We start from the raw sequence: 13,335 nt of genomic DNA on the forward strand, positions 1-13,335 counted from the left end.
GTAGTATGCATCTGAGATTCCTCCTTGTCTTTTTTTATGGTTTGATAACCCATTCCTTTTTAGTGCTGAGTAATACTCCATTGTCTGGTTGTGCCACTCACTCTTGGTTTGTGCCTTTCATCTACTGATGGACATCTTGGTTGGTTCTAAGTTTTGGCAATCACAAACAAAGCTCTATACATGTTTGCATGCAGGACTTTGTGTGGACAGAAGTTTCCAACTCCTCTGGGTAAATATTAAGGAGAGCAGTCCTGGCTCATAAAATATGAGTGTCTAGTTTTGAAAGATATTGCCAAGCTGTCTTCAAAAGTAAGTAATCCTACTGTTTTGCTTCCCACCAGCAATAATGAGCTTTCCTGCTGCTCTGCGTCCTCACCAGCATTGGGTGCTGTCAGTAGTCTGGATTTTTAGGTGTGTAGTTTTAATTTGTAATTCCTTAGCCAGGCACGGTAGTACATGCCTGTAATCAAGGCTGAGGTGGAGCATCTTTTCACATGCTTGGTCATCTATGTATTATTTTTGAGATCTTTGGAATTTTTTTTTGCAGTACTTGGGTTTGAACTCAGCACGTCACTTGCTAAGGAGGTCCTCTACTACTTGAGACACACCTCCAGTTCTTTTTTTGCTTTGGTTATTTTGGAGATAGGGTCTCACCTTTTGCCCTTTCTATGTGCTCTTCCTCCTGTCTGGGGGTCTTTACCTGAGCTGACTTGCTGGACGCACCCTACATATCAGGTTCCTCCAGATCGTACACCTTGGACACCTTCGGCACGAGGTGCTGAGTGGTGAGCACAATGGTGATCTCTCCCCCACCCCCATCACACTCAGAGACAGCAGGGGCTCCCAGGGAGGGGAGTTGTGGTGCGAGGACCCGGGGGTCCGGGAAACCACAGGTGTCATCAAAAAGCCAGGGAGGTGGCAGGGCAGAGAAGGGGCGACACTCTTTTTTCTTCACCGTCCTCCAGACACTGTGGCCTGTGACAGAGAAAGCTGTGGCCAAGAAAGGATGGGAGATGCAACCAATGCAGGGGAAGTAGAGGCTTTTTTGGGTGTGGACTTTTTGGAACTTTTCTAGGTATTTGGGACTTAGAGCCTGTGGGATCTGAGGATGACATTCTCCCACTCCCATCACTTTCAGCTGGGCCGTCTCTGCCTAGTGATATGTCTAGGGCTCAGGAGAGAGGCCAAGATGCTCAGAGAAAAGCTAAAAACTTAACGAGGCAAACGCATCTTTACTGAGTGGTTGCTGTGTGTCGAGGGGCTTGACACACATTTCTTAATTTAATTCTTCTTTGAACCCTCAGCACAAGATTCTATTTGCCTCTTGTTTTCTCTGAGGTACAGAGAGATTAAGTGGTTTGTCCAGATCACACAGCAGATGAAGAGAAGAGCCAGGATTTGAAACCAGACATAATGGACTCCAAATTATACTCACCCCACTGTGTTTCCTCTGCCAAATTCCTTCTGCTCAGCCTAGTCCTCTTTCTGACAGCAGGAAGCTGAGATAGCTGAGGACAGGATTTGGTGAGGAACCCAGCTGTGCCTGTGGAGGGAGCAGTGGCCCATCTTGGGTGAGTTTGCAAGGGCACAGCCCTCAGTACCATGCCAGGTGTCCTACACCACCCAGATGTGCATGGACACCTTTTCCACTTACTTTTCCAAAAAGCCCTATGTGATGGGATTGGCCTTGCTCTGCAAGGAAGAAACCAGGTGATCTTGGATGCCTTGTGTGAGGAGCACAGTACAGTGTCACCTGCTTGAGTCACTACATCTGATAACTGCCGTTTATGGAGACTGAGTCACCCTGCAGACTTGAATGTCTGGGTGAAGGTCATAGGAAACTGCTCCCAGCTGTTAGGACTGGGGGCCAAGGCCAGCCATGTCCACCCTCAAACATGCCTTGTTAGACGGCTTCTTGATGTACTCCTGCCAGCAGTGTGACATGTACATCCCTCCATGAGGTGTCTGTGGTCTGCGTCTCTCCTACAGGGACAAGTGCTGCTCCCCAAGGTCCCTCTGCCTCCACCTCTGCAGATGGGAGCTCCATCTGCAGCTCCCCTGCCCAGAGCCTCCAAGGGTTCTTTTGAAAGGGAATCATCCCTGCATTGCTCCAAGACTCATCCAGACCTATCCTGAGGTCTATGAGGTTCTGTTCACCGTACTTTTCTTCCATAGGCTCTGGGCTAGCCTTATAATCCCTTGACACTGGCTTTCTCTCTCCATGCTCCCCCCCAACCCGTACTGGAGTTTGAATTCAAGGCTTCATTCTTGCAAGACAATCACTCTACCACTAGCCTAGCATGCATCCAGCCCATTTGCTCTGATTATTTTGCAGACAAGGTTTTGCTTTTTGCCCTGGACTGTGATCCTTCAGTTTTATGCTTCTCACTATAGTCAGGCATGTGCCACCATGCCCACATTTTTTCTATTGAGATGGGGTTCCCTGAACTTTTTTTTTGCCTGTGTTGGGCCAGATTCTACTGAGCTCAGTGTCCCAAGTAGCTAGGATGACAGATGTGAGCCATTGGTGCCCAGCTTTCTGCTGTCATAAGCCCCCCCACCCTGTCCACAAAGTCTTCTGCCTCCTCTGGCACTCAACAACCTTCTTTCTGTTCCTTGTCCCTTAGGAGTGGTGCATGTGTTCAGCCATAAGCTGGGAAGCTCTCTTGGCTTTCATGGGTGACCATGCCACACTAGCTGGCTCTTTCCTCAAAGCCATTGAGCACTCATGTCTCATGAAGAGACTCAACAGGAGGCCAAGTCAGCTGCCACCAGTCCCACAAGAACGCAGAACTTCGAGGATCAAATCTTTGTCCTAAAATTGTAAGGACACTGGCCATCTCTCTCTCTCTCTCTCTCTCTCTCTCTCTCTCTCTCTCTCTCTCTGTAGCTTGCTGTTTCAGTCACACTTGAATTAGCATTATCACCTCACTTTGTATAATTTATCCCTGGACACAGCCCCTGCCATCTAGTTACCATCTTGGAAGTGTGCATAGAGAGTTTAGGTGGGGGACAGAAGTCAAGTCAATGAAGCCAGGCCAAGCACCACATAATCATCACACACCCTGGAGGTGGTGACAAGGTGAGTCCCTGGGTACCTCAGAGAGGTCGGAGGAAGGAGCTGGAGGCATAGGATAACTGTCATTCATTCACTCAAATTCCAAGGTAGTTAGGCGATACCTACCATGGGTCAGACGTTGTGATAGAACCTACGATGAAAAACCTCCTCAGATTTCCCCCTCCAAGTACACTGATGGCTATAAGAAGATGCATGAACAGCAAAAAACAGCAAAGAGCTCCCTAAAGCAGACTCGGGAGCCAGGGAAGGCTTCCTGCAGGACATGACATCCAGCTGCATCTCATAGGAACTGAACTAAAGTCAGCTTATGTTTTCACAGCACTTGATCCTCTACTAATTGCTTTTATCCTCATTCTCTCAATTAAATTCTTTTTAAAAGCTTATTTTTTTAGAGCAGTTTTAGGTTCGTGGCAAAATAGAGAAGAATGTTCACAGATTTCCCTTGGCTCTGCCCACAACCACCTCCCTCACAAACATCCTCCAAAAGAGCAGTTCATATCCTACAACTGACAACCCCACCAGTGCCCACCCAACGTCCACAGTGTACACTCTTGACCTGTCCCTTCTAGGGGCGTGGAGAAATGCAATGACACGTATCCACCATTACAGCCTCATCTGGAGTACTGTCACTGCCGCGACAAGCCTCAGCACTGCCTTTTCATCCTCCTTTCCCCCAGACCCTCGGCAATCACTGGTCTCCTTACATCTGTCTTTTCCAGAATGCCATATGGTTAAAACTTACACAGCCTACAACCTTCTCAAGTTGGCCTCTTTCACTTGCTAATATGCATTTACAATTCCTCTGTGTCTTCCCATGGCTTGATAACTCACTTCCTTTGAGGACTGACTATCATTCCATTTCCAGACGTATTGTAGTTTACTTATCCAGTCACCTACTGAAGGACATCTCTTGGTCCAAATTATAGGTAATGCTGCAGGCGTTTGTGTGAACATAAGTCTTCAACAACTTTAGGTAATACAGCAAGGAGTAAAATTAATTAATTGCCAGATGGTAGGGTAAGAGTATGTTTCGTTTTGTAACAAAGTGTCTTCCAAAGTTGCTGTAGCATTTTGCATCCCACCAGCCAAGGAAGGAGCGTTCCTGTGGCTCCACAGACTCTCCAGCCCTTGATGTCATCAGGGCTCTAGATTTTGGCCAGTCTGCTGAGCATATGGTGGAATTGCAGTTTTGTTTTAATTTGCATTTCACTAATGACATGGTGTGGAACACATTTGCCACCTGTTGATCTTCTTGGGTGAGATGTATGTTGAGGTCTTTGATCCCTTTTCAAAGTGGATTGTTTGTTTATCTCAATATTTACAACAGCCTTTTGAAGCTGCCCTGAGATGAAATATTATCCCAATTTTATCTCCCAGGTAGAAGGGGTCAGCAGTGCCCAGATTTACATAGATGCATCCCCAGGTGGCCAGGCTCTTGCTTGCTGGTTCTGGGTTCTTCCAACACATTACCAGGTGGCCTGTCCCCCTCCCCCTTCCACCCAATTTTGCTGTATGCTGTGAGGAGAAGATAACTGTTTTTCTGATCATCCCAGGCAGGCTTCCTGGAATTGATGTGGGGAGCCAGGGGACACCCCAGAATAGCCCAGGGGCCTGGCTCAGGACTCCACCCATGGGAAATCCCCTGGTCTGTGGCCCCTCTGACTGACAGCTTTGAGCAGCTGTCCCTGCTCAGGACTTTCCTGGACCCTTCTCTGAGGTTGGCTGTGTGCTGGACATGAGGTGGAGGGATGGAAGTGAGGTGAAAATTCTACTAACTGCTGTGACTTTTGCTTGTGGGGAATTCCACCCTCACCCCAGAACTCTAGACAGCCATCAAACTATGCTTGCTTTCTTTAAAATTAGGAAGTTGTTCACACCTGGCACTTAGAGTAATGAGAGTTCTGTTCCCCCCATGACTTCATCTTCTCCCTTCCTCTCCCCTCAGTCCCCAGAAGCTATAATAAAGAGTTACACTAAAGTCTCTGACTTCTAATTTCTGGATGAGTAAAAAGCATCTGAATTTTGTGTTATATTTTAATTGTTATGCATGTGAGCAATGCCAAAATAGCTCCCTGTGACACTTAGACTTTGCAGATGGTGGTCTGCTGGTGCCAGACCCACCTCTCATCCTTTCCCTTCTTCTTTATCCTCTGGGGCTACAGTTCCACAAAGGCAGCAGAACAGTACCAGAACAGATCCACTTGGGCCTGGAAGTGGGCTCTGGAGTTTTAAAAGAGAATCTCAAGTCTGTTTTCAGAGCATGGCTGAGCAGGGGGAGGCCCTCTAAGTGGAGGACTCCTTGGTCTAGGGAAGGCTCTGCAGGGGCCAAAGCAGGGCACCCTTGACCTGGATGTAGGGATAATTTTGCCAGAATCCCCTTTCCCTCCTCCACTTAGACAGAAAGCAGTTGCCAAGATGCCCTTGAACTTACATATGGAATATATGAACCCAGAGAGAACAAAGGTGTTGTTTTGAAGGTTGTCCTCCCCTCCCCCGCCCATGAATCATATCTCTCTAGTTCATTTACTCCTGGGTGGGGAATTTTCCCCACCCCTTTACAGTTCTAACTGCAGCTTGGTATTCTAGACTATTATTTGCCAGTTTAACTAAAGATAAGCTGTATTGGTTCAGGATGGGTTTTACGCTATAACATAATTCATACATTCCTGAAAAAACTTGCGTTCTATAAAATTGTTCGCTAAAAATAACAGACTCAAAATAACAGACCTGGGCAAGCCTGTAAAACCCAGGCAACTCGGTAATAGAGCCGAAACAAAAACAGTAATTAATGCCTCAGGAGAAAACCTGGATGCCCAGGCGAACAGCTCTAGATTTGGGTGGTGGCCTCTGGGGACATTAAAACCCATGCAGTACTATAGCTTGGCACTGCCAGGCAGGTGCCAAGACGTGCAGGTGGCGGGAACTGTGAGCCAGGTGGATGCGGGAGGAAGTGCAAGCTGCTTCCTGGGATGAGTTTCTCTGGGGAGCAAGCCCCAGGTGTGCAGCTGACATTTTCTTAAAATAGAGGGGAAGTTTTCTTCCTGTGCAGAAGCCAGGGCCAGGACCCTTTCTCTCCTGCTGCAGGTTCGATCCTTGCTGCTTCACTCTCCTTGCTGGGAAATTCTATATGAGCCAACCTAGGTTTTGCTTTATAGCTAAACCATCTCCCTATCTATCTGCGGTGGGTGATTTCTTGCTACGAAAAATGTGTGTCACAGGAGGACAAATGGGTTAAGGGGACTTAATTGTGGCCTGCGTGCAGGAAGTATTTGTAAAGAAAGGAAGAGAAGGAAGGAAGGAAGGAAGGAAGGAAGGAAGGAAGGAAGGAAGGAAGGAAGGAAGGAAGGAAGGAAGGAAGGAAGGAAGGGGAAAGGAAAAAAGGAAGTAGGGAGGAAGAAAGGAAGTAGGGAGGGAGGAAAGAGCAAAAGAAGGAGGGAAGGCGAGGGGGAAGGAGGGAGAGAAGGAAGGAAGGAAACAGGGGAGGAGGGAGAGAAGGAGACAGGGAAAGAGGGAGGAGGGTCTGAGCCCTTCATCATGTGCCCATCTAACCTCACAGAGAGCAGCAGCTCCCCAGTGAGGCTCCTGATTGGCCTCTGAAGGTCTTTGTTGGAAGTTTTGTTGGTTTGTGGAAAAAATAAAGATTATGCATGTGGATAGAAAATATCCATTGAAAAATCATCTTCATCTTACTTATGTCTTACTTTTTTGAAATTAAAACATCCTTTTTGTGAAGCAATAGTGATAGCAAGCAATATTTCTATCTCTGTCTCCTTCTTCACCTTTCGTTGGTCTTCAAACATTTTGGTGGAGTTTGTTGCTCTGACAACTTCAGATGTCCAGGAACCACTACATTGCAGGCCATCTCTGATCTTCAAGCAAAATGACCCTAAGCTTGCCCTGGGAAAACGCTATCTGGTCTGTTTCTCAGATCCTAGACTCCCCCACCCCTCATCCCCCTCTTCCCTACACCTCCCCACCCCAGTCACAAGTTCCAAAGGGAAACCTTGTCCTTTGACCCCTGTTGGGAGGCGAAATTGATCTAAGGTGTCCCCTAAACACACTCCCTAGTTCAGGAAAGGGGTTATTTTAAGTCTTGTTTGAATTTCTTGCAGTGGAAGTCCACTTCAAGTACAACTTCTCATTTTTCAGTGCTAGGGGAAATTTGCAGGACTGAGACGCTGAGGGTGGTGTGGACCTTAGGATCTACCACTGATGACCTTGATCCTCCAGCTGCTTCTCCACAACTCTCTTCTGGATGAATTCTGTCTGGTCATTTTACCAGCAGGAAGATGAGGCCAGGGATGAAGACAGTGGCTTCGTTACTTCAGCACAACTCAGGGTCCTCTCTCTCACTCATCATGTCATCTGCATTTTCTTCCTCAGCCCCTTTTGCTCCGTTTCCCACTCTGGGTGGAACCACCTTGGAGGTGATGTGAGTGGGTTTCTCAGCTTTAAAAGACAGGGGTTGGATTACTCAATACGTTTGTGTCCTCAGATACTAGACTCCAGGACTAGGAAAGGTCACCTAACTGCTCAGTCCCTGGCATCATGGAGAGAGGTGAGGTGAGGTTCACCACCACTCAGTGCAATGCTAGACTTGAACCCAAGATCTTCTGTTCTGGGCCAAGTGCAAAAGAGGTTCTCAAGCTTTTTAGTTTCAGAAAATAGCAACACAATATTTTCTGTGGATTCACTGTGTCTATCTTTCCGTGTGTGTGCATGCATGCGTGTGTGTGAACAAACTCGTACAGGCAGGGTGCTACACATAAGCCATCCAAGCTTCAGAAAGATTCAAGAGGCCAACATCACTGTCCCATTCTACAGGTGAGAAAACTGAGGCTCAGAGAACTCAAGAAAAGTGCCCTGGGTCTCACAGCCAGGAAGAGCTGACACCGGGATTTGAACCCACAGTTATTCATTTGAAACATTGCATGCTTTCCCCAGGGTGAAGTTTGGAGTTAGAACATCAAGCTGCCCATGACACCCTCCTCACAGGCTTTGCACATGAAGTCACAGTGTGGCTAGGCGAGTGGAACTGGTACCTTTTTGTCTCTGACTAAAACATAACAAGTCAGTCTCTGAAAACTTGGGGACTGCCAGAGAAATTCCCCTTGGAGGTGAAACACAGAGTCCTGGTCTGGTGGAAGGCAAACGTAAGAGTTGGTTTCCAGAGCTGAGTGTAAACCACGTGACCTCTGATGCTCCATGGACGGCCACCCACTTGTCAACAACAACCTCTCCTACAACCAGCAGTCATGTCCTGTTGCTAGGATTTTTGCCATGCTGCTCACAGAAGCCTGGCTATGGGACTGGTGCCCAAGCCAGAGGTCTGGACCCTAGGGAAGAAAAGACTCCATCCCCTTCGGAGGGAACTTCCTTATGAGATGGTGATGCAGTGACCCCACTGGGTCCCTTCTCTTGGGACATGTGAGTGTAAGATGTGCACTGAGAAGTGAGTCACAATAGCTTGGAGCCAGGATGGTGGGTTTCCAGGAGGCTGCTCTACAAAGGGCCAGGTGTGGAGGAACCACTCAATCCAGGGGGATTTCCTGCTGGGTCTTTCGGCAACCCCCCAAATCTTCTTGTGACCCAAGACTGCTCAGAATGTGCAGTCTTAAGAAGCATACTTTGCGTTTATGTTCCAGTGACACTGTGTGGAGTCCCCTACTTCCTGTAGCTGAGGGGAGGGGAGTCCCCACGTTGTGAAAGGCAGAGGGGGGAAGTTCACACATTCCTAGTGGCCTCTTGACACCCCACCAGCTGCTTTATGGTTCTCGATTCATCTTCCTGTAATAAAGCAAGAGAGGGGGAGGCACTGAGCATGTGCACAGGGGAAGGTCATAATGACTGACCACAGAACTGAATATTCGAGGAGTGGGGAGGGGAGGCAAATACATGGGGGACCTGGTGGGGCCAAGGATGCCTGGAATCTAGGCTCTAGAGGAGAGAGGGAAGATACGATGTGGAATTAGAGTGCGGATGACAGGAAGCTGAGATTGTGAAGGAAGTGAAGCTAATGGTAGTAACCAGGTCAAGTGCATGACCAGGGAGAGGTAGCTGGGTTGGGATAGAGGACAGAGTCACTGGAAAAGCAGTGTACAAGGAGCCATGTTTACTGGTTTACTGTATTTTATAATCTTCAAGAGGACTGGGGATGTAGTTCAAGTGGTAGAGCACCTGCCTAGCAAATACAAGACCCTGAGTTCAAACCCCAGCACCTCCAAAAAGAAAGGAAGGAAGAAAGGAGGAAAGGAAAGAAAGAAGGAAGAAAAAAAGGGAGGGAGGGAGGGAAGGACAGAAGGAATAAAGTCCCTAAGAACTGAGAGATATAGTGAGAACCTGAGAGAACAAGAGAACGAGGGAGCTAAGAGCTGGAGTGGTGGAGAAGTGATGACGTGTGTGCTAGTCACACACATGGCAAGGACTCCTGCTCTTTTCTGGCGTGAAGGTAGATTAGATTGATAGAGAAGGCAAGCACCTGCTGTCTTCAGAGGACAAAAGGTGACACCCTCTTTATTGGTGCACACTGATATATCCTTGGCTGTGGTCTCATGGGCCTCTCTTTGGGGCAAATTCCTTTTCTTCTACTTTGATAGGAGGAAAGAAGGAGTCGGGCCCTGCTCTCTATGTGTACTTGGCATGTCTGCTAACACACCAAAACCCCCCACTCCAACATGGAACGCTGCCTTACGGTCAATCTGTGTAAGATGAGAGCCTTAGTGAGGAAGTCTCCAATGTCAATGCCTCGTTTTGTCCTTGTCTGGAGTCCCAGGGTGATTACATCTGGGCCATTCCAATGTGCAGAGGGTGAGAGGTGCACATAAGAGCAGCTGTGAAAGAGGGTAGCAGGCAGAATCACACAGGAATGAGTGCCTGGAAGCTGAGGTCAGGGAACTGATGCCGAAACACTACCTGGTCTGGCACATCCCTCAGGTGTTCTCCTCTGCCTCTGTTGAAGGATCACTGTCCTAATTGACACTGGTTTTCTGGGCCTCAGTTTTCATATTTATAGAATTAAGTAGTGTGTCCCCTGAGTTCCATTCCAACTTCCAGTCTTTACCTCCAACTATCAGACCGAACTGAACTGTGGGGTGGTGTGCATGCACTGAGCCATTCTTAGGCTGGTAAGCACAGGCTGGAAGATGCCCCCCTTTTTGAGGGTTGGAGCCTGGCTGTCTTTTCCCTCAGCAGCTGGTCATTTGCCTTCCCCAGCTGCACTGCCCTGTGGCTCTGCCATTTCTGAGCGAGATGATCTTGGGCAAGTCACATCACCTCTTGGAGCCTCAGGTATGTGTTCAACAGCAACTTAGGATAGATTTCAAACTATCTGCACCATTTGAGGGACTGGTGTTTTAGAGGATGGAGTTCAAGGAATTATGTCTTAGATTTCTGTAGTGTTTGAGTTTGTGCTTCCAGCCTGTACAGATGACCTCCCAATTACTTCAAGTTCTCCTACTACTTCAACCTCATGGTTCTTCAACCTTAGGACTGTGGGGAAGGAATACACATTCAAGACTCCTTACAGTGAGGTTTGATCTTTTTCCCCTGAACCAGGAACACAGAACAACTATTCTGTTTTTTTTTACTTTCAAAACAGGATTCACTTGTTGTAATTTCATGAGCCATTGAACACTTTAGCATAACAAAGGCTTTGCGGTTGATAATTTTGCCCAGCTGTAAAGCTGTAACTTTAAGGTGGGCAAGGTTAAGCTATGATGTTTTCTTTTTTAGGTTTAATTTTTTTTAAATATTTTTATTCATATATGAGACCCACAATGTCTTTAATTTCTGATGGATTCATCTGGACATAACTTCATCATAAGTAGAGGAACTTTAAAGAAGCATCTGTATATTATTTTTGTAGTTAATGTGTGTGTATGCTATTTGCGTGTGTGTGTTGGCTTTATGTTGTATGTTGTGTTACATGTGTGTGTATGTTGCTGGGGATTGAACCCAGGGCCTCCAGCAAGCACTTATCTACCACCAGGCTACATCCCCAGGCTCCACAAAGTGTATGTCATTAATTGTTCTGGGTTTGTGCTTTTGACTTGAATGGTGTGAACTTAGTGTCAGCCGTCCAGCGACTGGGTTATTGTGTATGTATGGACTGGCATATTTTCAAAATGGAAGAATTGGTTCTTACTTACTAAGTAGAGTCACCATATAAAAGAAGCAATGGTTGAGAAGAGACTGGGGTGTCAACCCTGCTTGAGGGTGTGTCTCCCCCAGTACCTCTCTTTTGACTTCTGTGTGGGCAGTGGGGGAGGGGAGGGACTGAGGTCTGGCTGGCAGGGCTGGGGGCTGAGCACTGCCATCCGCTATCGGGGTTGGGTTTAGGGCTGGGCTGGGTAGAGCTGGCTGAACTCCGCTCCTAGAAGGGAAGAGGGTTGGGGGAAGTGGGTGGCTTGGAGTTTTACTTTCAGTTTTCACTCAGTCATTTCAGGATGAAACCCAGTTAACAGTCAGATCTCTTGGCCAGATTTCTCAGCAACCCTGCGGTCCACCTGAGCCCAACCATCCAGGAGGAGCGGAAGGGTGGCTGGGGCAGGTGAGCACCGAACAGGGTCTCTGCAGCTCAGTGGCCTGGACTCTGCGTGTCATCAAATAGTCCCAGCTGGCCTGGGGGATCAACTCTGCCACCAAATACAAGTGATCTTGGGGTCTCCATAAATGTGAGTTTAGAAGAAGCGCCTGTAGCACCATTGGGCCCCAAACCTTGGTAGAGCGCCATGATGGACCAGGCTGCCACTGGGCCTTCGGAGATAACCGAGACACAGTCTGGCTGAGAGAGGATGAGCCGAGAGGAAGGGCGGCATTGGAGTCAGTGGGATGAGAGCCGAGGCTTGGCGGACCTCCCTGTGCCTGGCACTTTCCTGGGGTTATTCTCATGAACTTAACCATGACCAAATGCAGTGGTGACCCATGGGTTACCTATCAGAATGCAGATGCCTAATCGTGTCCCAGACCCTTGGCTCAGAGTTCCTAGGGGCTGGGTTAAACGTTTTCACACCCCCCATCATTGTACTGGCATTTGAATTTGCTGGGCAGGTGCTCTACCACAAAAGCTACACACACCCCCACACAAGCCATTTTTGCTTTAGTTATTTTTCAGATAGGGTCTCTCACTTTTTTCCTGGGCCAGCCTAGGACTACAATCCCCCTGAATAGTTATGGTTACAGGCATGAACCACTACACCTGGGTTGTTTGTTGAGATGGTGGGAGAGTCTCACTAGTTTTTTTATCTTGAACTTTGATCCTCCCAATCTCCTCCTCCATAATAGCTGGAATTATAGGTGCACACCACCAGGCCCAGCCTTAGGCATCTTCATTTTCAACAAGCATCCTGAATCATTCTCAGGTACCTCAAAAGGGTCACATCCTCTGTCCTAGGAGATAGATATTTGACCTTGGTAGGTTTTATTAATAAGAAACTCTAGCTCAAAACAACTAGCTAAATTGCTCCAAATCAGCCAAAGAACAAGTTGTAGAAACTTGATTCAAATCCAGAACCCGGGTGATCAGTGTCTCACTTGGCCTGGGAAAATCCTGGCTAATGACTGCTGTTTGCACAATTAACAGCAGCTCCTTTCACACTGGAAGGCGTGCTGGATGGGATAATAAATTATATGGCCACCCTATTCAGAGTCTTCAGCCACCGCTCCACACCACTCTACTGCCCCTTCCAAAGGTCTGCTAGTGCACGGATAGGAACACGTGGAGGATGGAGGCAAGTGGGAGGACATTCCAGATAGGATCAGAACCCTACTCACCTTTCTGCCTCCTGGATGACACTGTAGGCAGTGGGTAAGAAAACTGTTGATAACCGACTTCCATCTTCACGGTAGCAGTTGTAATAACATCTGACTCTCAGCACGGGCTCACTATGGGTCTAGTGCCATTCGTAAGTACACTTCCTGTGTTTCACATGGATAAGTGCAGGCCCTAAGCAGTACCTAGAAGGTTTAGGCAGACAGCAAGCTCTGGGAAACCTGTGATTGCAAAAGCACAACTGACCAAAGGCCCAGGAGTCCAGCCACCCAGCCCGGTCACAAAGCAGCTTCTGATGCAGCCTTTGTAAACCGTGACCTTTCTGAATGATCCAGAAAAAGTCAACACCAGGATCTCAAGCTGACTGCTCAGTGAATGGATGTGTCATTTTCCTTCTCCAGGGGCTGTTGAGGACAGAGCTGCCTGCACATCTTGACTAGTTTAGATACAGCCCTGCCCGGAAACCAGAGGATGGAGGAGATGACCT

The sequence above is a fragment of the Castor canadensis genome, chromosome 6, assembly GCF_047511655.1.
Source record: "Castor canadensis chromosome 6, mCasCan1.hap1v2, whole genome shotgun sequence".
In the NCBI taxonomy this organism is placed as follows: Eukaryota; Metazoa; Chordata; class Mammalia; order Rodentia; family Castoridae; genus Castor; species Castor canadensis.